General features: G+C 45.0%; 1 protein-coding gene and 1 pseudogene across 2 annotated transcripts in view; both read right to left on the reverse strand.

Annotated features, from left to right (window-relative positions):
* TNR (tenascin R) overlaps positions 1 to 27,903 on the reverse strand; it is a 306,854-nt gene that overhangs the window by 234,765 nt on the left and 44,186 nt on the right. The gene's annotated exons all lie outside the window — the stretch shown is intronic.
* Positions 19,135 to 19,311, reverse strand: LOC138800247 (U2 spliceosomal RNA; annotated as a pseudogene).

Below are 27,903 nucleotides of genomic sequence, written 5' to 3' on the forward strand. Positions count from 1 at the left end.
GTCTATTATAGCTCTAGCTGTAAATAGTTCTTGTGTGATTCGGGGCACGAGGAATGGATACTGCTGTATAATTGCTGTGAACGTGTATAATTCTGAATATAATACATGTCTGCAGCACAGATGTATACAGGACCCTTCTTTACATCTTAATGAACAATAAGCAGTGGCAGCTGATTGTCCTGCAGAGCATTACTCCTCTCTGTGATGGGGCTGTGTTATAATTCCCTCCTTGCTGCATAGACCCATATAAAGGGATTGTACCACCAACAACCTGTGTCCTCTATCATCAGAATAGATAATTGTATTATGGCTGAGGGACCCCCATTAATACCAAGAATGGGGGTCCTCAGTCTCCCCTCTGGATGGAGGAGCCCCATTCATCCTCTATTCATCGCCTGAGGGCCCAGTGGAGACTCTTACTCCATTGCAACAGGATACTCGGGACCCTCATTCTCAGGACTACGGGGGCCTCAGCAGTTGGACCCTTAATGTTCGTATGGCTGCTGTAGGTTTATACTGTGTTTCTATGTCTTCAATTCTGTACATAGGTCCATCAAAAAAATCCCCTCGATTTATATGGAATTTGGAAACCCTTGTAGTGTGCTAAGCCGGATTCTGTAATGGAGATACGTGTATGGGAGTCACATAGCAGGATGGGGGTAGGGGGGAGATGGATTTACGTGCAGCTGGATAACCGGATGACTATAAGCCGCACAATACCCCCAAGCAAACTGCTGCAAAGCATGGAGCCAACTGAAGAGAAGAACAACCCGATGAGACTTTTATTACATGTGCAGAAAAACATCTCACAAAAACAATAGAAAAATGTCAAAAATCTCAACTTCCTGTGTACAAAACGGCAGCGAGGCAAATATTTTGGCATGGAAACGGCGGTGTTAGATTATTAACAAGCAGAAGGTGTGAAGGGAATTGTTAATGCTGCATATTTAAATCCTAATGTCACTTGCCGATTCATTTCTAGAAAACCGATCGCAGGAAACACACGGAGAGGCAAAAAGTCGCATTTACACCAAGCGAGACGTTTACTTAGGATAATTGGCGCCGTTGCCGATCACAGGGACTAATAATCCCTCGTCCCAGAGAGGAAATAATAACCGGTTATTCCTAATTCACCGGCCATTCTGGGTCTCTTTACTATTGTGTTGTTTATGACCCCTGTGATGGTGGCTCCCGGGGGTGTCATGAAAGTCTAATGTGTCCTGGTGTCAGTAGGTGGCCGTCGCTTGGTGTCACTGTAATTGAATTATAGATTAGCAAACTTTTCAAAAGGTTCGCTGAGCTTTAAAGCCAAGTTTGGGTTTGTCCAAAACTAACCTTGACCAAACCGCACTAAAACAGCTAACTGATGGCAGGTGTTCAGCTGTTTTAGTGTGGTTCAGCAATTTTACTTATCAATACTTACCTGTCCACGTTCCCTGATGTCCCCCACAGCTGCATCAAGACGGTTCAGCCAATCACTGACCACAGCGCTGTCTCATTTGTCAGTGATCGGTTGAGTGGCCTGGAGGCAGCCGGACACAGGAGACACAGAGATGGACACCAGAGGAGGAGATGTGGACAGGTAAGTATACCCTTTTTTTATCTTGAACTATGCAAAAAGTCCAGCTTTAAAAAGTTCAGAACAAAGCTTGGTTTGTAAGATTCGGTCCGCTCATCTCTAATTATAATACTTTCAGTACAATTAAACTCTCTGTATATTTAGGAGTAATTTCCGGCTCGGGTCTAGATGTCGCATCAAGAAATTGCGTTTCCATTATTTCTGACTATTCTTGACCTGGTCGGACCCGGACATTGCTGGCGCCATAAACAGCCGCCTCTGCACTTTAGCCGGTATGACTCCCCGGTCCTCGAGTACCAGCTGTTGTTTTCTGACATCCTGTGTATCTCCACACTCGAGATGCTATGCCTCACCAGTTTATAAGTGCCACTTCAGCCATTTCCACATACACTTTACCTGGGAAGTCTCCATGTACATCATTTTGCTGGTAGCTGTTTCTTTTCCATTACCATCTAATTTTTTGCATTTTTTTTCAAAGTACAGTCCATGTTTTTTTGTCCCAACAAAACCTTTTTTTTTTTGCAAAACAAAAAAATAATAATATTCTCACGTAGAGACACAACACTCTTGGTGGTTACTAAAACTACCACTACCAGATTAGGCATCATGATTTCAGTCTCTCAATGCCATCTTTTTGGTTAGTTGACACTTAAGCAGACCTGACACACACTTGCTGGCACTTAGGTGAGGTGGTGCCCATGTGGGTGACTAATTTTTCCCAAATCTTCTGTGCCGCTATGGAACTAGGGGAGGCAGCCCGCTACCCCAGCACGTTCCTGTACCAGCCCATAGAACACCCAGGGGGATCTGTGATAGATAAGTCCCTGTCCGTTTCCAAAAGCCTTTGTAGTGAGCTGGCTGGTGCCAGTAACTTTCTATTCCCACCTCCCCATTCCATATTAGCGGGAGGAGGATAACCATACAGGAGATACAATCCCATTTTGGTTTGCTCTTCTCTCACAGCCCACCGGTGTATTCCTCAGGGGCTTTTGAGGCCCACGTCTCCCTCAAGTCTTACATCAGGCCTCACAGGTGACCTGAGCTGGCTATAACAGTGCTTCTCAATTCCAGTCCTCGGGCCTCACCAACAGCTCATGTTTTGAGGATTTCCTTAGTATTTCACAGGTGATCTAATTATACTCAGTGCATCAGGTATTATCACAGCTGTTCTTTGTATGGGAAATCCTCAAACCATGACCTGTTGGTGAGGCCCGAGGACTGGAATTGAGAAGCACTGGTCTATAACATACACCTCTCATACACATGTAGCACATGTCAACAACATGGCGGCACTACATTATGAAATCACAATGTGCCAGTAGCACCGTGCAAGGAAAAGAGCATAAAGCACCAAATCTTGAACGTTCAGGTTCAGAGAACATGCCGGACCCGAGCAATTTATTATCTGCACTTAACATGAATTATAATACATGTCAGTTATTTGCGGCACCGCTAGGGATCCCGGCCGGAGTGTATACTATGTGTATATGCTCCAGCCGGGATTCCATAGAACGCTTAGCAGCGTAGCTTTTCGTAAAAAGTACAGCCGTTGTTGCTGAGTGCAACAACGTCCGTACTTTTACAAAAAGTTACGCTGTGTGAACATAGCCTTAATCTGTAGTCTGTAGTATCGGTAGAATCTGTAATATGGGTAGTACTGTTAGTATGGGTAATATTGGTCTTATTGGTAGTATTGGTAATATTAGTAGTAGCGGTGGTATGGGTAGTGTTGGCTGTAGTGGTAATATTGGTAGTATCTGTAGTATGGGTAGTGTTGGTTGTAGTGGTAATATTGGTAGAAGCAGTAGTATTGGTAATATCGGTAGTATTGGTAATATCGGTAGTAGCTGTAGTATTGGTGATATCGGTAGTAGCTGTAGTATGGGTAGTTTTGGTTGCAGTAGAAATATCAGTAGTAGCAGTAGTAGTATTGGTGATATTGTAGGGTAGACTGGAATTGTGCTATTTCTTGTAATTTACCCATAAACCGATTTCTTTTTGCCATCTCGCAAATCACTGCCGTTTCTGTACAATAAGCGAATCCGTCATCCGCATTGAAGGTTTGCTTGGGTGAATTGATTTGTCTATTGTGTTGTGGTAGATGTAGCTGCAGCTATGGATATATTTTTAGCACTGCTGACTCCCCACTTCCATATAGATGGGACGGAGCAGCGCCGAGTGTTTCTGCCATCCACATCCCAATTAATACAGATTACAAGCAATCGCTTATCGGCAAGTGATTCCAGTGAGTCTTTGCCCCAAATGAAAGAATACCGAGCTACATGACCTGTATCCTGCTAACAGGACTGGATTTCACTGCCGCGCTCCCGGCTTTTATATGATCACTTCTAATCGAGGTCGTAACTAATCTGACAATATCGAACATTGTGACCTCATCAACCTAAACATATAGAACAGTAAAAGGATTTAGGCAGGCGACAACTGCTGAGCAAACTTGCTAACTTTTCAGGTGCAGCAACATTGCCCAAACCCCGACACTTAGCATTCTATCCCTGGTGGCTGCAGATCTTGGATGCCGCCCCAGGGGCTGCCGGAAAAAAATGGATACAGTCTATGGCCTATGGCTGTATCCAGGCTTTCCAGGGCTCGCCATGGCAGCATCCAACTTCTGCAGCCACTTGAAGTCAGATACTGAGCGTTGGGGTTTGGAGAACATTGCCAAACCTGAACACAAGTCCGATCAACACTACAGGTGAAATGAGGTGTAAAGTAAGATGGTGCCCATGAGGGGGTCACCGGATTGAGTCCAAACTTTTATTCTGAAGCAAAACACTGATGCCTAACACCCAGCCAATGTCAATAAGAACAATATTAGAGATAAAGAAGAACAAGGAGTTCTGGGAAGTGAGGATATAGACACACAGAGACCCCAGTCCGTCAGGATCACATAAGAAAACAGAAGGATCTGAGCAGAGACATGTACAGGAGATCTGGGCCTATTCTTCAAGATAGTGGAGCGACCACCATGAGTGCAGACTAGATGGACCAGGGGGCCTTTTTTTGCCGACAGTCTTCTATGTTTTTATGTTAACCATTATGACTTCATTATCACCCCCCACACGTGCACAGTATTGTACGTCCCTTCCATTGTCTCCACACAACTATGATCCAGTCCTTGTAAGACATTACTAAAATGTGGAAAATCCAAGCTCTGGATTCTGCTGTGGAAATTAAAAAATACAGGTAGAGCTGGATTGGATGCATTGTTCCCTATGGAGATGGTTATTCTGAGGGCTCACGTTGCAGATTTATTTAATATTAAAGCGAATGTACCATCAGGTACATTCACTTAAAGTGTTGCACATGAATAGAATGGCGCCCGTGCGGGGAAGCCGGTGCCGTGGTCCTTTTCTTGAATCACGGCCCAACATGGTGCCGGTCTATTGCTAAACACAAGCCAGGCCTGAAGCACTGGATGGGCAAAAAGTGAACAGTGAACATGTGACACACGACTCCTGCAACCAATGACAGAAGGTTCTGTGCAAAGACGAAAGCATTGGGAAAAAAACGACAATTATGGGAATTACAGTCAACAAAATATTCTACTGTATAGTGTACACAGCGCCCCTATGTGTCTCCATGGAAACCACCCAAGACGGCTATGTACAGTCTAATGCTTCATGATTGTCATTTCCATCTCCTTCTTTCCAATCTACCGCCACATAGGTCTGCATAGAATCTATATACATACAATGGCAGGACATCTCTATTGTGGGTCAGCAGCTTTTTGCTGGCTAAAGTAAAGGCAGTGTACAATATGGCTTGGAACCCTGAAGCAGGAGATATAACTCTTATTGCAATCTTTCACTCCAGCGATGAGATATCAGATTTAGAAGTTTCATGCAGATTAGGAGACAAAGCCCCTCTGGTGTTTCAGCACTGTTCAGACCCTTCTGTACTGACACCACTATGTCTACATGTAAGCACCAAGAGTGATAATTCAGACATTGCTGAGTCCTTGCAGGTCAGGGGACGCCCCTGGGGCTTTTTCTCCTGTTTTCCACAAAACTTCTGAAGCTGAAATCTGAGCACTGGAAGAACAGATTGAAATAAGAGTAATATCTCCTGATTCAGGGTAAGAAGCCATATCGTACACTGCCCTTACTGCGCTGTAGTCAGCAAAAAACTGCTGACAGAGACACTTTAGGCAAAACAGTGAGCAAAGTTGTTCTCTGAGCTCCTCCGCCAAATGGATTATTAGAAAACAAAGGAGATGGGAGATGTTGCCTTAGATCAGCAACAAAAACAGACAAACTCAGAATTGCTATAGGGGCCATTACGATTTTTTGCCATTATGAGCCCTCTTTGCAATAATGCTTTCAGTATAAGGCCGTTGTGAGGTGTGGACATAGCCTTATCTTCTGTGGGATCCCGGCCAGAGCGTATACACATCGTGTCACGGAACGGCTGGTCTCTTTACGTAGTGTGAACATAGCCTTAGGTTGTATGGAGATCACGAGTAGGCACCTGTAGGGGGATGGGTGCTTTCCCCAGAAACAGCAGTTTGGCTGTGATTTTGCAGCTCAGTTCCACTGTATGTGAATGGAGCCGAAGTGTAATACCACACACAACCTGAGGGAGGGGGTGTGTGTGTGCTGTTTTTGCAAGAAAGTATCTGCATTTTCTAATTCTGGATAACCCCTTTAACAATTGTAAAGGTTATTTATTAGGAAGCCTTAAAGGGACTGTCCAGTGTAGAAAACCCATTGTCATATACTTTATTCCATAGAACCTTCATTTCTAGATCAGAGAATGGTTGCAAAGAGCGTCTCTTCCTCTGGAGGACCTGTCCTGTCCTGCATTACACAGACAGTCCACTAATGTGGATAAGAGCTATGTAATACCTGGATCACCCTGTGGTGGCGCTGCTTTGAAACCGAACATTTACTGCAAAGTTTCCCCCAGATTACAACCAGATGCTAGTGGTCTCAGAAGGGGGACTCTGTGTGATCAGGTCATTTCCAAGGAAATCTTCTAAGGAGTGAAGGCTTTTACACCGGAGAACCCCTTTAAGGACTGCAGTGAGAAACTAGTTATGCCCCAGATTGCTGTTCAGTACAGATGTGACCTGTACCCACAATGCCATCAGATCTCATGACTATCACGACTGCGTATCACCTGACCAGAGGACATCACAATGCATACAGGGCAGGTTTTGGGTTTCATCTGATTCTTTTCAACAGTTGTTTTGCAGCAGTTTACTGTCCTCGTTTTACTGTGTCGGTATCCCCAGACAACCCCTCCCTGATGCAGAAGGATTCGCGATAACCTGTTCCCTCCGATTCATAAAGAAATCCAAACTATAAAAAGAATCAATCACTTCCCGCTCACGATGCGCGGCCCCCCTTCCTCATCAGACGTTAGCTTCTCTTTCTCCCGTAATTTCACTTCCAGTCGCCATCTTGTATAATTGATTAAATAATCGGCATGTAATGTCGGCGGGATCCATCCAAACATCCGCAGGATTCGCAGGGATTTTTATTACAAACATAATTGATTTAGTTATATAAGGTTTGATACGTTTGTCTTTTTATTTACTCCCTGCAATTCTCCATTCCTTTTTGCCCAATTTTCACATTTTATTTTATTCCCGCTGATGTCGACTAAACTTTTTTCCCCATTATATTTAATGGATTTTTTGGGTGGTGTGTAACAAAAATTATATAAAAACCCATCAGCTATAAGGTGCAACAAGTGCGGAGGCTCTAAATCAAACTCATTATATAGGTTGCCGTTAAGCTGCCAAAATTCTCCTGCAGAAACTATTTTATAGGAGGACATAGAAAAACACATAAAAATACACAGAAAAGGCATAAAAGAATACGAAAACAGCAGTAAAGAAAATAAAATAACTGCAGCCTAAGAGAAACCAGTCAGCGTCAGCCAAAACAACAGGTCTCCGCGGTTCTCATCCACAGGGAGGAGGCGAATAAAGCAGCAAAAATATCAAAAGTTATAACGGCAGCTGAGGTTTGAAAGAAGTAAAGAACACAAAAACACACACACACACGGCTTATTTTTGGGGTAGGGCTTATTATTGGGGTAGGGCTTATTTTTGTGGTAGGGCTCAATCTTGAGGTAGGGCTTATTTTTGGAGAGACAAGGTATACAATTTGTCATCCATATGCTGAACATTCATTGTCTTGCTGCTAAGGTCTCTACTGATTGGCTGTAATCTGCCGCACTTGCACAATTCCACTGCAGTGCCACTGTGCTCACCCACCGCTAGTGTTTTCTCCTGTGCACCTGTCGTAAAGCTTTTCTCTCAGTTTAAACAAAGTGGTGGATGAGATATTGAGTTTCCACACTAGGTGTCAGTATTTCTTATATGCTTATTTCTATGCACAGCTGAAGAAGGTAATGAGTTAATGTTTATATGTGTAACATGTGTTCTGTGCTGACCACTAGGAGGTGCTCTTTTCTTCTATCCTCTCCTCTTTTTTCCTTTTTTCTGCACACACTCATCCCCACCACTCACAGGCAGGTACACAAAGTCCCCTGTAGGAGGAGTTACTGGTGGAGGAAGTACACTTCAGGTCTACTATATTTTCAGTGAAAGAGGACACAAAGACAACCGTTTCTGCAGAAGCTAAGCCAGGGCCTGGCTTATGCCAGAACCCCTGTCAGGGACACTAAGTTCAGTTCAGTTGAGTCTAGCCAGCAGGGTGAGCAGATGCAGCTAGAGACCAACACTTTTCCTTCAAACACTCCCACTTTCACTATGCAGTGCTTAGCACTAACAAGGGAGAGTAGTCACCAAGGAACACCCTAGCCCATGTCAGGAACATGCCAGAAAAGTGCAGGGCAGTATCCTGAAGAAATATGAACTGAACTCAGTAGGACAAAGCAACCAGTATACAAAGGTCTACGTATCCTACTGCGCAGTGCAGGTAACTGGGAAGCCTCCTAGCTACATGCAGATAACCATGGCTGGGGCTCGTACCACCCTACTGGGATGGGTTCTATGATACAAGAGGGCAGAAAGGGGTCAGACAATGTCTAAACGTGAGTACGAGTATCACTTCACTAAAGATTTTTCTCAAGGTTCTGGCAGTGTACAAAGCTACATTGGGTTGGGGCTCCTCTGGCAAACTCCTCTCCTCTTCTCTATTCTATACAAACACTACTACAACTCCTTCTTCTACTCTTCTCAAGCACCTACTGTACCTCAAGCACTAAGTTCAGCACTACAGTCTATCTCAAGATTTCTAGTGTGAAACGTGTAGTGTGAAAGTACAAAACCTTACAGTAAAGTTGTTATATTTTTATACTAACACATGGGACTCTGCTCGTCTCTGTTCACACCAGAACAAAGCAGGTATCAACATCACACTTGTATGCTGGACTAGCACTAGGGGTCACGACAATACCATCACTGGCCGAGCTCACAACATTACTGTCACAATAATCACAACAATCACAACGTCACAACAATACCATCACTGGCCAACACCAACAGGCTAAGGACCAATCTACACCACACCACCATAGGAGAATTAAGGAATTACAAAGTTCCTACAGACAATAACAGGCTGCCTTTTGTTACAGTGAATTACCAGACGTTTTTCCATTCCCTCTAATGGAACCTAACTTAAAAAAACAGACATTTTATTGCTGAGAATACTGTGTGAGCTCCGACTATCACATGATCAGAGACAATGTATATCCCCCGGACGTGGACAATGGAGGCGCCTGCTAAATGACAGCGAGCAGAGAACGTAAAGACAAGGAGGAAAGTGCAGAATATGGGAAACGTTTTAGAATAATATTTATTTGCTGAAACCAAAAAATAAAAAAATAAAATACCTATTAGATATAAACAACCCCTTAAATGTAAATCTTAAAGGGGTCGCCCCAAAACTGACTTTTCTGACAGCGATTGTGAGATGAGGCCGGGGCCGGGACAGGTACTAATTGGATTTTTAATTGGATTGTGACAAACACCGGGCACGTGGTGCTGAGCAGGGTTCACATCCAATTATACATATGCCGGGTCACGTCCTCAGGTCCCGGAGTCGCTCTGCTTTATATTTATCCCATAATATGAGAGGAAGAATCTAAGAAGAACAGAAGTAAGAAACATAAAGGCAAAGTGAGGTGATCCCTACACGAAACAAGGAAAACACATGACTAGTGGCTGCTCAGACAGAGCCGGAGCCGACTATGCAAGAAAAACACGCGACCAGAGGACGCTCAGACTGAGCCGCAGCCGACAATACAAGAAAAACATGCGACCAGTGGACACTCAGACTGAGCCGGAGCCGACTATGCAAGAAAAACATGCAACCAGAGGACGCTCAGACTGAGCCGCAACCGACTATACAAGAAAAACACGCGACCAGTGGACACTAAGACTGAGCCGGAGCCGACTATGCAAGAAAAACATGCAACCAGAGGACGCTCAGACTGAGCCGCAACCGACTATACAAGAAAAACACGCGACCAGTGGACACTAAGACTGAGCCGGAGCCGACTATGCAAGAAAAACACGCGACCAGAGGACGCTCAGACTGAGCCGCAACCGACTATACAAGAAAAACATGCGACCAGTGGACACTCAGACTGAGCCGCAGCCGACTATACAAGAAAAACACGTGACCAGCAGACGCTCAGACTGAGCCGCAGCCGACTATACAAGGGAAACACACGACCAGCGGCCGCTTAGACTGAGCCGCAGCCGACTATACAAGAAAAACACACGACTATCGGCCGCTCAGACTGAGACGCAGCCGACTATAAAAGGGAAACACACGACCAGCGGCAACTCAGAGCCGCAGCCGAAAATGAAAACACACGACCAGTGGCCACTCAGACAGAGCCAAAGCCGATTATACAAGAAAAACACGCGACCAGCGCCCGCTCAGACTGAGCCGCAGCCGACTATACACGGAATAGAAGCTGTAGGCAGTCACTAGATCTAGGGATCCTAGTAACAGGTTGGTGTCTTTATGAATGTTCTGCACGATATGATTAAAAGGGTTATTCAGCGCTACAAAAACACGGCCACTTTCCCCCTACTGTTGTCTCCAGTTTGGGCGGGTTTTAAAACTTAGTTCCATTGAAGTAAATGGAGCTTAATTGCAAACTGCACCTGAACTAGAGATAACAGTAGGGGAAAAAGTGGCCATGTTTTTGTAGCGCTGGATAACCCCTTTAAGTACTGGGCCTGAAATGCGTTATCTGCTGCTTATCATATGAATGGGAGTTTCAGAAACTTAGGGCCCTATTACGCAGGACGATTATCGTGCAAATTATCGTTATATCGTTCGAAATTAAAAGATAATCATTTTGTGTAAATACAGGCAACGATCAAACGACCAACAAGAAATCGTTAATCGTTCTTTCGGTGCTGACTCCAAAATCATCGTTAATCGCTCAGTGTGATTTCACATTCGGTCACTAATCGTTCAGGGTAATTCCTCATGGTTCCTTCATTTGCTGGGATCAGATGGAGTTAACGATGGTAGTAACGACTATCGTTCTGTGTAATATGCGGAACGACTTCAGGTTAACGAGATCGTTTGAGATCCTTAATTGTTAAAATAGGAGCCTGACATTCGTCAAACATAGTTAGGCTGGGTTCACACTACCTTTTGTACATCCATTTTAATACGTTTTTCCATTGACTTCCTTTATATAATTTTTTTTTTTACACTGATCAAAACGCATCCTTATTTATTTTAGCGGAAACAAAAATGTGGTTGATGTTTTTGTGTAAAAAAACGGATGGGTGTCGATGTTTTTTTTTTTTTTTATAATGAAAGTCACTGAAAAATCAATCTAAACGGAGGCACACCACACACAAATACATCCGTTTTTTCATCTGTTTTTGTAGTGTGTATCCAGCCTTAGGAAGCTCTCCGCTCCCGTTATACGTGACACATACATAGAATACTGAGCAATGATCGGCTGTGGCTGAGAAATATGTTGGGATGTTTTAAATATCTATAAAAAACCTTTTATAAAATGAACCCTGATCCTTAGAGATAAGAGCGGCCTCGGCGGGACAATAACCCAGCGCTCCGCCATCTGCTCCTGGGGATTATAAGTAGCTGAAATCTGCAGCACTAGCCAGGTGTGAACAGTCCTCTATAACGTCCTGGACAGTCCTTCTCATAGTTACAGGACACTCATCTCTCTTCTCACCTTTTAGATCTGTAATCTTCGTTTTTCCGCATTAGCGTTGCAGTCCGCCCCCCCATTCATCACTTACATTAGATCCCTGATCTGCGCACAAGATCCAACGCATTGTCTGACCAGTGATTTAGAAAGAGGAAGCCCTGTCTCATCCTAGTGGACATTGCCATCCATGTCGCCATCTTTCTTGCCTTAGCGGCAGCTGCCTGGCACTGGCTGCTGACCTTCAGTTTGATGTGATGTCCACTAATATCCCCAGATGGGTAACTTGTATGGCTGACAGGCTGAGGATGAGTTACAGACTGTCACCACCACACACACCTGGCTGACAGGCAGCAGCGCCACCGGCAGTCTCCTAAGGGAACTGCTTCTAGCTGAGTGGAAGGTTCCAGTAAGGGGCGGAGCTATTTTAATGAGCTCGACAAGGAAACCGGGCCCAAGTCTCACAGTGTACGTAGTGGATCTCATAGCTGGTGACATCTTAGTGACCTTCATCACACACTGTGAGATAACACATCTGAGGCTGTCAGCCATATCATCTCTATGACAGGACTGTACTGTGAGGCGTCAGCCATATCATCTCTATGACAGGACTGTACTGTGAGGCGTCAGCTATATCATCTCTATGACAGGACTGTACTGTGAGGCGTCAGCCATATCATCTCTATGACAGGACTGTACTGTGAGGTGTCAGCCATATCATCTCTATGACAGGACTGTACTGTGAGGCGTATATCATCTCTATGACAGTACTGTACTGTGAGGCGTCAGCCATATCATCTCTATGACAGGACTGTACTGTGAGGCGTATATCATCTCTATGACAGGACTGTACTGTGAGGCGTATATCATCTCTATGACAGTACTGTACTGTGAGGCGTCAGCCATATCATCTCTATGACAGGACTGTACTGTGAGGCGTATATCATCTCTATGACAGGACTGTACTGTGAGGCGTCAGCCATATCATCTCTATGACAGGACTGTACTGTGAGGCGTCAGCCATATCATCTCTATGACAGGACTGTACTGTGAGGCGTATATCATCTCTATGACAGGACTGTACTGTGAGGCGTCAGCCATATCATCTCTATGACAGTACTGTACTGTGAGGCGTCAGCCATATCATCTCTATGACAGGACTGTACTGTGAGGTGTCAGCCATATCATCTCTATGACAGGACTGTACTGTGAGGCGTATATCATCTCTATGACAGTACTGTACTGTGAGGCGTATATCATCTCTATGACAGGACTGTACTGTGAGGCGTATATCATCTCTATGACAGGACTGTACTGTGAGACGTATATCATCTCTATGACAGGACTGTACTGTGAGGCGTATATCATCTCTATGACAGGACTGTACTGTGAGGCGTATATCATCTCTATGACAGGACTGTACTGTGTAACCTTGACTACTCCAGCAGCTTTCAGTAAAGTCACCATTTTCCTCAAGTACTACTACACTCGTCGTCTGGTTTTCTTAAACTCCAACACTAAGGACGTCCCCGCTATAACCAAACAGCAGTATTAGGGAGCTAGACCCTGGGGAACTACAAGAACCATCATCAACCACCTAGGTGCAGCCCCCTCACAACCAGACCTCCAGGAGTGAGGGATAGAGAGCTCAGAAGACGGCCGTGCACAGACCCCTGGGTCATCTCCCCTTATCATCCAGTCTGCACGGCCATGGCCTGGTCATATCCAATGGAAACCACTCATAATAATCCGGATGGATAAAATATCTGCACCATGAAGCTAAATAGAACTTGTAGGGAATCCTGAATATGAAGGGAATGCCCCTTTAAGGAGCGGCCCGGTACATGTGCATTCAATATGATGGGAATGCCCCTTTAAGGAGCAGCCCGGTACATGTGCATTTAATATGATGGGAATGCCCCTTTAAGGACTGGCCCGGTACATGTGCATTTAATATGATGGGAATGCCCCTTTAAGGAGCGGCCTGGTACATGTGCATTTAATATGATGGGAATGCCCCTTTAAGGAGCGGCCTGGTACATGTGCATTTAATATGATGGGAATGCCCCTTTAAGGAGCGGCCCGGTACATGTGCATTTAATATGATGGGAATGCCCCTTTAAGGAGCGGCCCGGTACATGTGCATTTAATATGATGGGAATGCCCCTTTAAGGAGCAGCCCGGTACATGTGCATTTAATATGATGGGAATGCCCCTTTAAGGAGCAGCCCGGTACATGTGCAGGTCCCATGACAGCGAGATGGTAAATTGCTTCATGCACACATGGTATTTCTATCTGAATATCATTTCCCTTTATTAATAAACATGTATTCATGGAGACAAAGCGGTAGAGATAAGCAGGACCTCCCGCCGCCCCCCGCCTGCTTATTATACCGCTCTCATACTGACACTTTGCTGTTGTTTTTGTCATTTTCAGTTTAACTTTCCTTTATTTCTTCTCAGCTCTTGCTGATCCTTCTCCACCTCGATGGCGTTCTATAGAGATCAGCGCATTGTGATAATTGAGCAGTTACGTCCCTGCATCTCCTGACAGATCGGAGAAGCGGCCGGCGTCTGGGCAAGGACGGCCATTTAATAAAGGCGCAGCAGTATGGCTGCAAACACCTGACAAGTCTCCGCTTTAGAGCGCGCTGCCGCATCTGTATTCCGCTCACATTCCCAGCGGATCTTATAAACAAACACAAAGCGGCCTGGAGACGACTCCAGAGGTTTTTCTTCTTTCCGGCTTGGTCCCTCCATGAATTTCTCTACATTTTTTGGCTTATTTGGATTTCTCGGAGCCAACTTGTTACTCTGGTACAATCTCTGTCTCCGAGCGGCTCGTAGATCAAGATGCAGGAAGCAAATCGTGTAAAAAATTACTAGATGAGAAGGAAATAACAAGTGGAATGCATGCTGGGTAATGTAGTGGAGATTGTAGGGTGTATGGCGGCACGGTAATGAGTTGGGTATTCACATGGCAGCGCACTGTATACCAGAACAAGGGAGGGCAGGGGCCCCATACACAGCACTGTACAAGGGCGGGCAGGGGCCCCATACACAGCACTGTACAAGGGCGGGCAGGGGCCCCATACACAGCGCACTGTATACCAGAACAAGGGAGGGCAGGGGCCCCATACACAGCGCACTGTACAAGGGAGGGCAGGGGCCCCATACACAGCACACTGTATACCAGAACAAGGGAGGGCAGGGGCCCCATACACAGCACACTGTATACCAGAACAAGGGCGGGCAGGGGCCCCATACACAGCGCACTGTATACCAGAACAAGGGAGGGCCGGGGCCCCATACACAGCGCACTGTATACCAGAACAAGGGAGGGCAGGGGCCCCATACACAGCACACTGTATACCAGAACAAGGGAGGGCAGGGGCCCCATACACAGCGCACTGTATACCAGAACAAGGGAGGGCAGGGGCCCCATACACAGCGCACTGTACAAGGGAGGGCAGGGGCCCATACACAGCGCACTGTATACCAGAACAAGGGAGGGCAGGGGCCCATACACAGCGCACTGTACAAGGGAGGGCAGGGGCCCCATACACAGCGCACTGTATACCAGAACAAGGGAGGGCAGGGGCCCCATACACAGCACTGTACAAGGGAGGGCAGGGGCCACATACACAGCACTGTATACCAGAACAAGGGCGGGCAGGGGCCCCATACACAGTGCACTGTATACCAGAACAAGGGAGGGCAGGGGCCCCATACACAGTGCACTGTATACCAGAACAAGGGAGGGCAGGGGCCCCATACACAGTGCACTGTATACCAGAACAAGGGAGGGCAGGGGCCCCATACACAGTGCACTGTACAAGGGAGGGCAGGGGCCCATACACAGCACACTGTATACCAGAACAAGGGAGGGCAGGGGCCCCATACACAGCGCACTGTATACCAGAACAAGGGAGGGCAGGGGCCCCATACACAGTGCACTGTACAAGGGAGGGCAGGGGCCCCATACACAGCGCACTGTATACCAGAACAAGGGAGGGCAGGGGCCCCATACACAGCACTGTACAAGGGAGGGCAGGGGCCCCATACACAGCACACTGTATACCAGAACAAGGGAGGGCAGGGGCCCCATACACAGCACACTGTACAAGGGAGGGCAGGGGCCACATACACAGCGCACTGTATACCAGAACAAGGGAGGGCAGGGGCCCCATACACAGTGCACTGTACAAGGGAGGGCAGGGGCCCCATACACAGTGCACTGTATACCAGAACAAGGGAGGGCAGGGGCCACATACACAGCACACTGTATACCAGAACAAGGGAGGGCAGGGGCTTCATACACAGCGCACTGTATACCAGAACAAGGGAGGGCAGGGGCCCCATACACAGTGCACTGTATACCAGAACAAGGGCGGGCAGGGGCCCCATACACAGCACACTGTATACCAGAACAAGGGAGGGCAGGGGCCCCATACACAGCACTGTACAAGGGCGGGCAGGGGCCCCATACACAGCGCATATTATTATTGCCTTTGGGTTCTAATCTAACCAGGGAAATACATGAATGACTTTTATTTCCCATGTCCTTAATGGTTTTTCCTCCCACACTTTACAGTCGTATTGAAAGACCATTTTGCTTTCTCTGAAATTGCACTAGATGTCTCTGTGTGTGCGTCTCAGATAAGGAATAGAAAGAACAGGAGGAGGAAGGAGCCGGCGCCACCAATGTCTTTTGTGGGAAAACGCTATTTAAGCCGCTATGGAGAAGAGATTGCTAGCGGCCGAACAATCACCTGTGTGACGACTATTGTGCCGTCCTGCCCCATAACAGTCCTGGCGTAGGAATAGCACGAGATAAGCAATTTCTATTTATTTCCAAGGGATAGGACGGAGTCCGCTCAGTCCGGCTCCTCTTGGGTTGTCCTCACACAGATTAGATTGTTGGCAGAATTTACTGAATTAGAATTGGATAGTAGCGGCTAAGGATGCCATGTATAATACACGTCCGAAGCTCCAGATGTGGCAGGGCCAGACGACCTTCTGGGTACGGGGGCCTCCCAATGTCAGATGATGGAGGGGATGTCCACTGTCTAGAATCCAAATCACCCATTGCAGCCCTTGTTGGATGTGTATATGTCCCCCATATGTGTATATGTCCCCCAATATGTGTATACGTCCCCCCACATGTGTATATGTCCCCCAATATGTGTATACGTCCCCCAATATGTGTATATATCCCCCCACATGTGTATACGTCCCCCCACATGTATATACGTCCCCCCACATGTATATACGTCCCCCATATGTGTATATGTCCCCCAATATGTGTATACGTCCCCCCACATGTGTATACGTCCCCATATGTGTATACGTCCCCCATATGTGTATATGTCCCCCCATATGTGTATACAACCCCATATGTGTATATGTCCCCCCATATGTGTATACAACCCCATATGTGTATATGTCCCCCAGATGTGTATATGTCCCCCCACATGTGTATATGTCCCCCCACATGTGTATATGTCCCCCCATATGTGTGTATATGTCCCCCCACATGTGTATATGTTCCCCCCCTATGTGTGTATATGTCCCCCCACATGTGTATATGTCCCCTAATATGTGTATACGTCCCCCATATGTGTATATGTCCCCCCACATGTGTATATGTCCCCCACATGGGTATATGTCCCCCCACATGGGTATATGTCCCCCATATGGGTATATGTCCCCCCACATGGGTATATGTCCCCAATATGTGTATATGTCCCCCACATGGGTATATGTCCCCCTCCTCCTTTCTGAATTCCCGAATGTCATTAGTGTTGAGTTCATTTTCCGATTGGATTCGGAAGCATTCTCCAAACCCAAGCGCTCGGTATTTGACTCCCGGCATCAGGAGAAGTAAGATGCCGCCCTAGGGTTGCCCCATCCTATGGTTCTTGGGGACATAAGCCGACACTCATGTGCTTTCTCCCCCCTCCGCTCAGCATGTATATTATATACGGATCTATAAGCCTGATGCTCGTTATCTATGTAGTAGAATCCCAGCGTTATCAATATGTAAACCTACTATATACACACATATACTGTAATATATATATATATATATATATAATGTATGTATTCCCTTCCCCCCCCCCCCCTTCCCCTGGGATATTACTGAATAGGTTTCATGGTGATATACTGTCCATTCAGGGAAGAAGTTGCTGGAGCAGCAGCCGTGATCCTCTATTATGTGAACTTTTCCTCTGACGTGCCTTTTAGCGGTATAATCTTTGTCACAAAGCTTTTATGTTGGTATTTAGTTATAAAGAGCAAAGATAGGAAAAAGGGATGAACCAAAATAATTTCTGCCATATAATAACCAGACAGATGGAAATGTCTCCTACATTAACCGTTTAGGTTACAGACTCGGAATGGATTATATTATTATACCTAAAATACCTTCCCGGGGACGTTTCTCTATTCTATGAGGGTCGGATCACACTGATATTATTGTTTCCATTTAAAGCGAATCATAATGGCCGTGCCGGACCGTGCTTTACAGTGCTGAACCACAATGGCCGTGCTAGACCGTGCTGAACCATAATGGCCGTGCCGGACCGTGCTTTACAGTGCTGAACCACAATGGCCGTGCTAGACCGTGCTGAACCATAATGGCCGTGCCGGACCGTGCTGAACCATAATGGCCGTGCTAGACCGTGCTGAACCATAATGGCCGTGCCGGACCGTGCTGAACCATAATGGCCGTGCTAGACCGTGCTGAACCATAATGGCCGTGCCGGACCGTGCTGAACCATAATGGCCGTGCTAGACCGTGCTGAACCATAATGGCCGTGCCGGACCGTGCTGAACCATAATGGCCGTGCTAGACCGTGCTGAACCATAATGGCCGTGCCGGACCGTGCTGAACCATAATGGCCGTGCTGGACCGTGCTGAACCATAATGGCTGTGCTGGACCATAATTACCACACTGGACCCCAAAACAACTTCAGCGTGACCCATGAGACCAGATGATAGTGTTACATATGGCAGACCATTGCAGTTTAGTAGTTGTCGGCAGTAGTTTGGGTTTTTGGGATGTGTCGGGTTATAGTTGTATCTGGCTGTCGGGTTGTGTCTCCCCATTGCTGTTCAGCCTGTCTGTTCTCTGTCTGGATTGGAGGAGTGTTCAGCATCCAGTTTACTGCCCTGGGCTGCAGCTGGCTTGTTCTTGGATTTTTTGGCTTGGTTTGGTTGGCTTTGATATGGGATTCTTGCATGCTATTGGGCCGAGCTTCCAATGTTAGTGTGAACGCCGTCTACCATAGTCTTTTTGTGGAAAACCATCGCTTTTAATGGGAATTTTCTAATGGCAAATGTCACCAGTCGGCTTCCATTCTAATCTATCTACTAAAAATAATGACACAACTGATTCATTTTGAATGGATTAAAGGGGAACTCTGACTAAGATACGTTTCTGTCAAATCAAATAGCTTTTTTATGTGCACTTAACCTGGAAGCAATGTTCATAAATCCATTAAGTACATGGTCCCCAGATAGGGGACGCATCAGATATTGAACCAATAAGAAGAGATACCTGATCTTAGCCAAAAGGCTGAGAAGCGATAAATGACTTCTATTTAAAACTCTCCAGTCTTCCAGTACTTATCAGCTGCTGTATGTCCTGCAGGAAGTGGTGTATTCTCTCCAGTCTGACACAGCGCTCTCTGCTGCCACATCTGTCCATGTCAGGAACTGTCCAGAGCAGCAGCAAATCCCCATAGAAAACCTCTCCTGCTCTGGACAGTTCCTGACATGGACAGAGGTGGCAGCAGAGAGCACTGTGTCAGACTAGAGAGGATACACCACTTCCTGAAGGACTTACAGCAGCTGATAAGTACTGGAAGACTGAAGAGAATACACCACTTGTTGCTCTCCGTCCTGTCCTGTATTTATAGGATTATTGTCTATTTTACTCTTCATCGTTTTTGGACTTTTTTTTTACCTTTGTTTGAGGTTGTTGCTCTCTCTTTCCATCACACTTCTCTCTGCCGGTTCACCGTCCTCTGCCCACACCGATCCTTCATCCTCTCTATATTTCCATTACACTTCTCCCCGCCATCCCTCACCTCCGCCTGCAATGTTCCTTCTGGTTATCTCTCCTCTCACCCTGTCCTGGTGGCTGCCATGTATCATGCCGCAGCCCGCTCACCTTCCTCCCCGGTTCTCTTCGGAGTGATTTATACAGCGAGCCTTTTCCTGCACTTTGGGGCAATAGATGCGGCGTCACACGTCCTTCTGCCTCGCACAATCCATTAAGCTCCTTAAGAGTTTGCAGCTCTCACATATGAGGTTTGCGCGCCTTGTTGAAGCCTGAATGGCGCACTACGGCACGGCCGCTCTTACACACTCGAGAGCCCATTTTGTCATTCACGTATTTGCTGCTTCTTATGAAATAATTGACTGAACGGCCGCGCACGGAGCTTGCTGCATAGGCAATAATATTCTTTACAATCCCTTCTCGGAGAGTATTATACTGAGTGTACGTGGGATCTTACTGGATATAATAAACCTTCCCAACGGGGTTTGTTGGCCAAATGTATCGGCTAAATCCTTCTTGGAAACAACAGGCGGCATCTGAATGGCTATTTGTGCTTTACTAAATGTTTCCGCAATTACAGCTCTGAGGGTCATTATCCTGTAGAGAATGCTTCGTTCTTTATAAGGTTCACGTAATATTCACAAACATACCGCACTGGCCGCTCTATGTCAGATTAACCCTCCATATCGCTGGATACTCAGGGGGACGTAGACAGGAGGGAGGCAGACCATGCAACTGCTATGGGGGCTTGGCTCCATCCTGGCAAAGCGTGGCCTGCCTCCATGGTGCTACAACACTGACAGCTGGAGGACAGCCGCAGGGGAACAGCGTCTTAGAGCCTCCCCACCCCCGAGCACAGTGTCTAAGGGCCACCCCCACACCCTTCCCGGACACCAGGCACATCTGGTTAGAGCAGCCCGCAACCACACCCCCACCCTTGGCCTCAGCGTCTCAGGGCCCCCCTTCCAGCCAGCACCATCGTCTGAGAGCGGCCCACAACCTCAGCATCCCTTTCTCCCAGCTCAAGTGACATCACTGGAACACCGCCGGGTCATGTGAGTATGGGAGGGGGTCCATACAGGATTCATTGGGCCCCATACAGTTTCTTGCTATGGGGCCCCATGAATCCTAGCTCCGTCCCTGAGAAGTGCAAAAACAATATATGGGCTCTTTGCTGCTCAACCATAAATAGCAATACTAAGGTAATAATCATAAAGCCCCTCTCATGATAAAGCTTCTATACATTTTAAGGTGGACATGTCAGCAGCTTTTGCTGACTAAAGTAAATGGAATGAACAATAGTGTCTCCTACGTGAATCAGGAGATATAACTCTTATTTCAGTCTGTCGCTCCAGCGCTGAGATATCAGCTTTAGAAGTTTCAGATTAGATGATAAAGCCCCTGGGGTGTTCCCCTGGCTGCAAAAGTCCAGCACTGTTCACACCCTTTGCTCCTAACAGCCCTATGTCTACTTGTAAATACCCACTTTATTTAGATTGGCAGACAGAGGAGTGCTGGGCTCTTGCAGCCTGGGGGACGCCCCGTGGGCTTTATCATCTGGTTTGCATGAAACATCTAGAACTCATAACTGTTATATCACCTGATCTGGGGTAAGAAGACATATTGTGCACCGCATTTCCTTTACTCAGTAAAATGCAGGGACATGTCTGCTATAACTACTGTATATGTCAGCTGAATGTTTATGACGTCCTCCTGACTCCCCAGAGATGGGGGATGTTGAGCGAGAGAAGGATTGGGCATGATGAATTTTAACAGTCCGATCCTTTGTTCTTGAGGAAATAAGCAGCCACCAGAGGAGTCTGTCAGTAACTTTCTCCATTCTCTCTACACTTCCCTCAGTGTGCATGTGTATGAGGAGATGGTAAGAGATCTGTATATATTGGCAGGTTACTACTGACACCTATGTACTAGTCTGATATGCAGTGATATGCTGTATACTGTATGCTGTATATTGTGCTGTATATGGAGTTGTATATGCTGTATATGGCACTGTATATGTTGTATATGGTGCTGTATATGCTGTATACTGTATATTGTGCTGTATATGGAGTTGTATATGCTGTATACTGTATATGGCGCTGTATATGCTGTATACTGTATGCTGTATATGGAGTTGTATATGCTTTATATGGCACTGTATATGTTGTATATGGCGCTGTATACTGTATATGGAATTGTATATGCTGTATACTGTATGGTGTATATATAGCTGTATACTGTATATGGCGCTGTATATGCTGTATACGGCACTGTATATGGAGTTGTATATGCTGTATACTGTATGGTGTATATAGAGCTGTATACTGTATATGGAGTTGTATATGCTGTATACTGTATGCTGTATGTGGCACTGTATATGCTGTATACTGTATGGTATATATGGTGCTGTATTTGCTATATACTGTATGGTATATATGGCACTGTATATGCTGTATACTGTATGCTGTATATGGAGTTGTATATGCTGTATATTGTATGGTGTATATAGAGCTGTATACTGTATATGGAGCTGTATATGCTGAATACTGTATATGGAGTTGTATATGCTGTATATGGCGCTGTATATGCTGTATACTGTATGCTGTATACTGTATGGTGTGTATATAGCTGTATACTGTATATGGCTCTGTATATGCTGTATACTGTATATGGCACTGTATATGGAGTTGTATATGCTGTCTACTGTATGCTGTAAATGGAGTTGTATATGCTGTATACAGTATATGGCGCTGTATATGATGTATACTGTATGCTGTATATGGAGTTGTATATGCTGTATATGGCGCTGTATATGCTGTATACTGTATGGTGTATATGCTGTATACGGTATATGGCGCTGTATATGATGTATACTGTATGCTGTATATGGCGCTGTATATGCAGTATACTGTATGGTGTATATGCTGTATACGGTATATGGCGCTGTATATAATGTATACTGTATGCTGTATATGGCGCTGTATATGCTATATACTGTATGTTCTATATGGCGCTTTATATGCTGTATACTGTATGGTATATATGGCGCTGTATATGCTGTATACTGTATGGTGTATATGCTGTATACGGTATATGGCGCTGTATATGATGTATACTGTATGCTATATATGCGGTATATGGTATATGGCGCTGTATATGATGTATACTGTATGCTGTATATGCGGTATACGGCGCTGTATATGATGTATACTGTATGCTGTATATGCGGTATACGGCGCTGTATATGATGTATACTGTATGTTGTATAAGGCGCTGTGTTTGCTATATACTGTATGCTGTATATGGCGCTGTATTTGCTATATACTGTATGGTATATATGGTGCTGTATTTGCTATATACTGTATGGTATATATGGCGCTGTATTTGCTATATACTGTATGGTATATATGGAGTGCACAAGGTTTTCAGGTACACACATTATTATATTGTGTATATATATATTCCTCTAGCAGTATACAGGACATGCAGGGTTTTACATAAGCGCCATATGGTGACACACAAGCACAAATGCCGCCCAGATATTGTTACTAAAGGAAGAACTCAGCACAGATAGTTACCAGTGATTCTCCTTGTTATAGACTTACAGGTCTCCGCCATACTGATGCCCGGTGTCACCAGCTGAAGGATTATTACCCCCCCCCCCCCCCCCCCCCCCGATGGAGAGGACAATGAGGAGAAGATCTCTGCACATTACCCAGAGGTGTCACTTCTCCATTTATTCTGTAGCTTCTTACGTTCAGATATTATGAGGACCCAGAAAGACGGACACCTGTTACTGTAGAGGAGTGACCCTGCGGGATAGACGGACGTCCCCCCCGGGGAGTGCGGCTGTAGAGTGAGATTTCTCATCAGTAATGAATAGACCAGGCGCTGTCTCTCACTGATTCTCTCCTCTATCGGTTTATTGATCTCCTATTGAATCACTTTCCTCCTTTGTCCGTTATTACACCTGTATTCATTTGTCACCGTCTGTCGCCGGGATCGACGGCCAAAGTGAGAGATGAAATCACCGACTTACCAGAACTCCCAGCGGCGGGACGACCATTTCACCCCAGGGGTCGTCCATAAAATAAGAGGAGCGTGAGCTGCAATATCCCTGCGCTCTGCGTCCTTGGCCTGTCCTCCTCCGCTGGGATACGGGATTATAGGAGGCCCAGGACCTATATCCTGTATATTATACTGTGTATATATATTATACCGCACAGCTGCCATCTACATCCTGTATATTATACTGTGTATATATATTATACCGCACAGCTGCCATCTACATCCTGTATATTATACTGTGTATATATATTATACCGCACAGCTGCCATCTACATCCTGTATATTATACTGTGTATATTATATCATACCGCACAGCTGCCATCTACATCCTGTATATTATACTGTGTATATATATTATACCGCACAGCTGCCATCTATATCCAGCATATTATACTATATATATATATATATATACACACACACACATTATACCGCACAGCCGCCATCTATATCCTGTATATATATATACAGTATATTATGCTGCACAGCTGCAGGAGAGTGTCCCAGAAGGGTCACAGGAACCACAAGAAACCCCAGAGGAGGGTCAGCGCAGGTAAACGGCCAGGATGTGGTCACGTTCATGAACAAACCATCGCACGGTGCTGTGACTCAGTATTCTTTTTATTGCTGCAGCGCGTTTCGGTCGGTATATTGGGTCACAGACCTTTATCAAGCATGATGCATCTCTGTACCCATGGCAGGTGGCTGGCTACCCGAGGGACAGCTGCGGTGACACCATACGCCTACAGGAGAGTTGGGCCTATATCTTGTACAACTCCACAAGGTGAGCGCCTCTATCTACCTTTTGATGTGACACGCTGATTCACTATTTTATTGCACTAGGAGGCGCTCTCTCTTGCTTTATACCGCACAGCTGCCACTGATGGGCCTGGAAATAATATATGTATAAATGTCACATAGTGATGTCATCAGCGGATGATTATATCAAAGTCACTGCAGCTACGTCTGCATAAGGGTAGGGACACACACTGCATATATCTGCAGCAGGAGTACATGACATTTATCACATTTCAGCCTAAGGCCATGTTCACACAACATATGAGGCCGGATGATCTTTCCGGCCACAGAGCTCTGCTGCCACCTCTGTCCATGTCAGGAACTGTCCAGAGCAGCAGCAAATCCCCATAGACACCTCTCCTGCGGCCGCAGCCTCTGCCTTTCACAGGACCAGAGATTTAGCTCAGAGAAGTAAAGCAACATTTAACTTTTTCCTAGTTCTTCACATTTCACAGATGCTGTAAATCCCATATATCCATATATACATATATCCCGCTATATATCCCACCATATATCCATATATCCCGCTATATATCCATATATCCTGCTATATATCCCACCATATATCCATATATCCTGCTATATATCCCACCATATATCCAGCTATATATCCCACCATATATCCCGCTATATATCCCACCATATATCCATATATACATATACTGTAACCCACCATATATCCATATATTCCACCATATATATATATATCCCACCATATATCCCGCGATATATCTATATATCCTGCCATATCCCATCATATATACATATATCCTGCTATATATCCCACCATATATTCATATATCCTGCCATATATCCCATCATATATACATATATCCCACCATATATCCTATCATATATTCATATACACCTCCATATATCCCACCATACATTCATACATACCTCCATATATCCCACCATATATCCAACCATATATTCATATATCCTGCCATATATTCCACCATATATCCATATATCCCTCCATATATCCCATCATACATCCATATATCCCACCATATATACATATATCCAGGCATTTATCCTGCCATATATCTATATATCCCACCATATATCTATATATCCCACCATATATCCCACGATATATATATATCCCACCATATATCCATATATCCCTCCATATATCCCATCATACATCCATATATCCCACCATATATACAGGCATTTATCCTGCCATATATCTATATATCCCACCATATATCTATATATCCCACCATATATCCCACGATATATATATATATATATATCCCACCATATATCTATATATCCCACCATATATCCCTATATCCCACCATATATCCCATCATATATACATATATCCCACCATATATCTATATATCCCACCATATATCTATATATCCCTCCATATTTCCCACCATATATCCAACCATATATCCATATATCTCACAATATATCCCATCATATATACATATATCCCGGCATTTATCCTGCCATATATCTATATATCCCACCATATATACATATATCCCACCATATATTCATATATACCTCCATATATCCCACCATATATTCACATATTCCACCATATATTCATATATACCTCCATAAATCCCGCTATATATCCAACCATATATTCATATATACCGCCATATATCCCACCACATAATCATATATCCCCCATATATTCATATATACCTACATATATCCTGCTATTTATACCTCCATATATCCCGCCATATATTCATATATCCCACCATATATACCTCCATATATCCCACCATATATTCACATATTCCACCATATATTCATATATACCTCCATAAATCCCGCTATATATCCAACCATATATTCATATATACCGCCATATATCCCACCACATAATCATATATCCCCCATATATTCATATATACCTACATATATCCTGCTATTTATACCTCCATATATCCCGCCATATATTCATATATCCCACCATATATACCTCCATATATCCCACTATATATTCATATATCCCACTATATATCCAGTCATATATACCTCCACATATCCTGCCATATATTCCACTATATAATCATATATCCTACCGTATATTCATATATCCCGCCATATATCTCACTAAATATCCCACCATATATCCTGCGGTAGAGTTAATCAGTGTGTTATGTTATTGCTCCTTCTTCCTCTGCATAATGTTATCTGCCTGGAATCATCTTCCTCCCACCTTTCTGTCACTTCTCTGCACTCAGACCCTTCCTCCACATTTATTTGCAGTTTTCTCCTCATTTTTCTTTATAAGGCCATGTTCAGACTTTGTAAGAGACCGGCCATTCCATGATCCGGACAGCTCCCTGAACGGCCGGTCTCAGAAAAGATCATTAGCGCTGCTGAATTCGGATGCATCAAAGTTCCCCACTGCTCACAATGGAGCGTGTGGCCGGAGCCGCATGCTCCATTGTGTGAACTGACAGGTTCTCTGCGGCCGCTATTCAGTAAATAGCGGCCACAGAAAACTGACAAGTCAGTGTCTTGCAGCGTCACTAGGGATCCCGGCCGGAGTGCATACCATGTGTATGTATATATGTACTATGTGTTTACACTGTGCCCGGGATTCCTTAGAAGGCAGCACTACGTAAGTTCTGTAGTAATCACGGCCGTTGCTACAATGGCCGTAATTACTATGGAACCTACGTAGTGTGAACAGAGCCTAAAGCTGCATGTGAGGGTTTTGTATTAGGCGGCATGTGCTCATGTGTCACCATATGGCGCTTATGTAAAACCCTGCATGTACTGTATACTGCTAGAGGAATATATATCCACAATATAATCAATGAGTGTACCTGAAAACCTTGTGGACTCCATATATACCATACAGTATATAGCATATACAGCGCCATATATACCATACAGTATATAGCAAATACAGCGCCACATACAGCATACAGTATACATCATATACAGCTCCATGTGCACCATACAGTATACAGCATATACAGCTCCATATACAGTATATAGCGCTCCATATATAGCATCTGCAACTCCATATACAGTATATACAACTCTATGTAGAGCAAATACAGCTCCATATACACCATACAGCATATACAGCTCCATATACACCATACAGCATATACAGCTCCATATACACCATACACAGCTACATATATACCATACAGTATACAGCTCCATATACACCATACAGCATATACAGCTCCATAAACACTATACAGTATAAAGCATATACAGGTACATATATACCATACAGTATATAGCATATACAGC

Source organism: Dendropsophus ebraccatus, chromosome 8 (assembly GCF_027789765.1).
Source record: "Dendropsophus ebraccatus isolate aDenEbr1 chromosome 8, aDenEbr1.pat, whole genome shotgun sequence".
Lineage (NCBI taxonomy): Eukaryota > Metazoa > Chordata > Amphibia > Anura > Hylidae > Dendropsophus > Dendropsophus ebraccatus.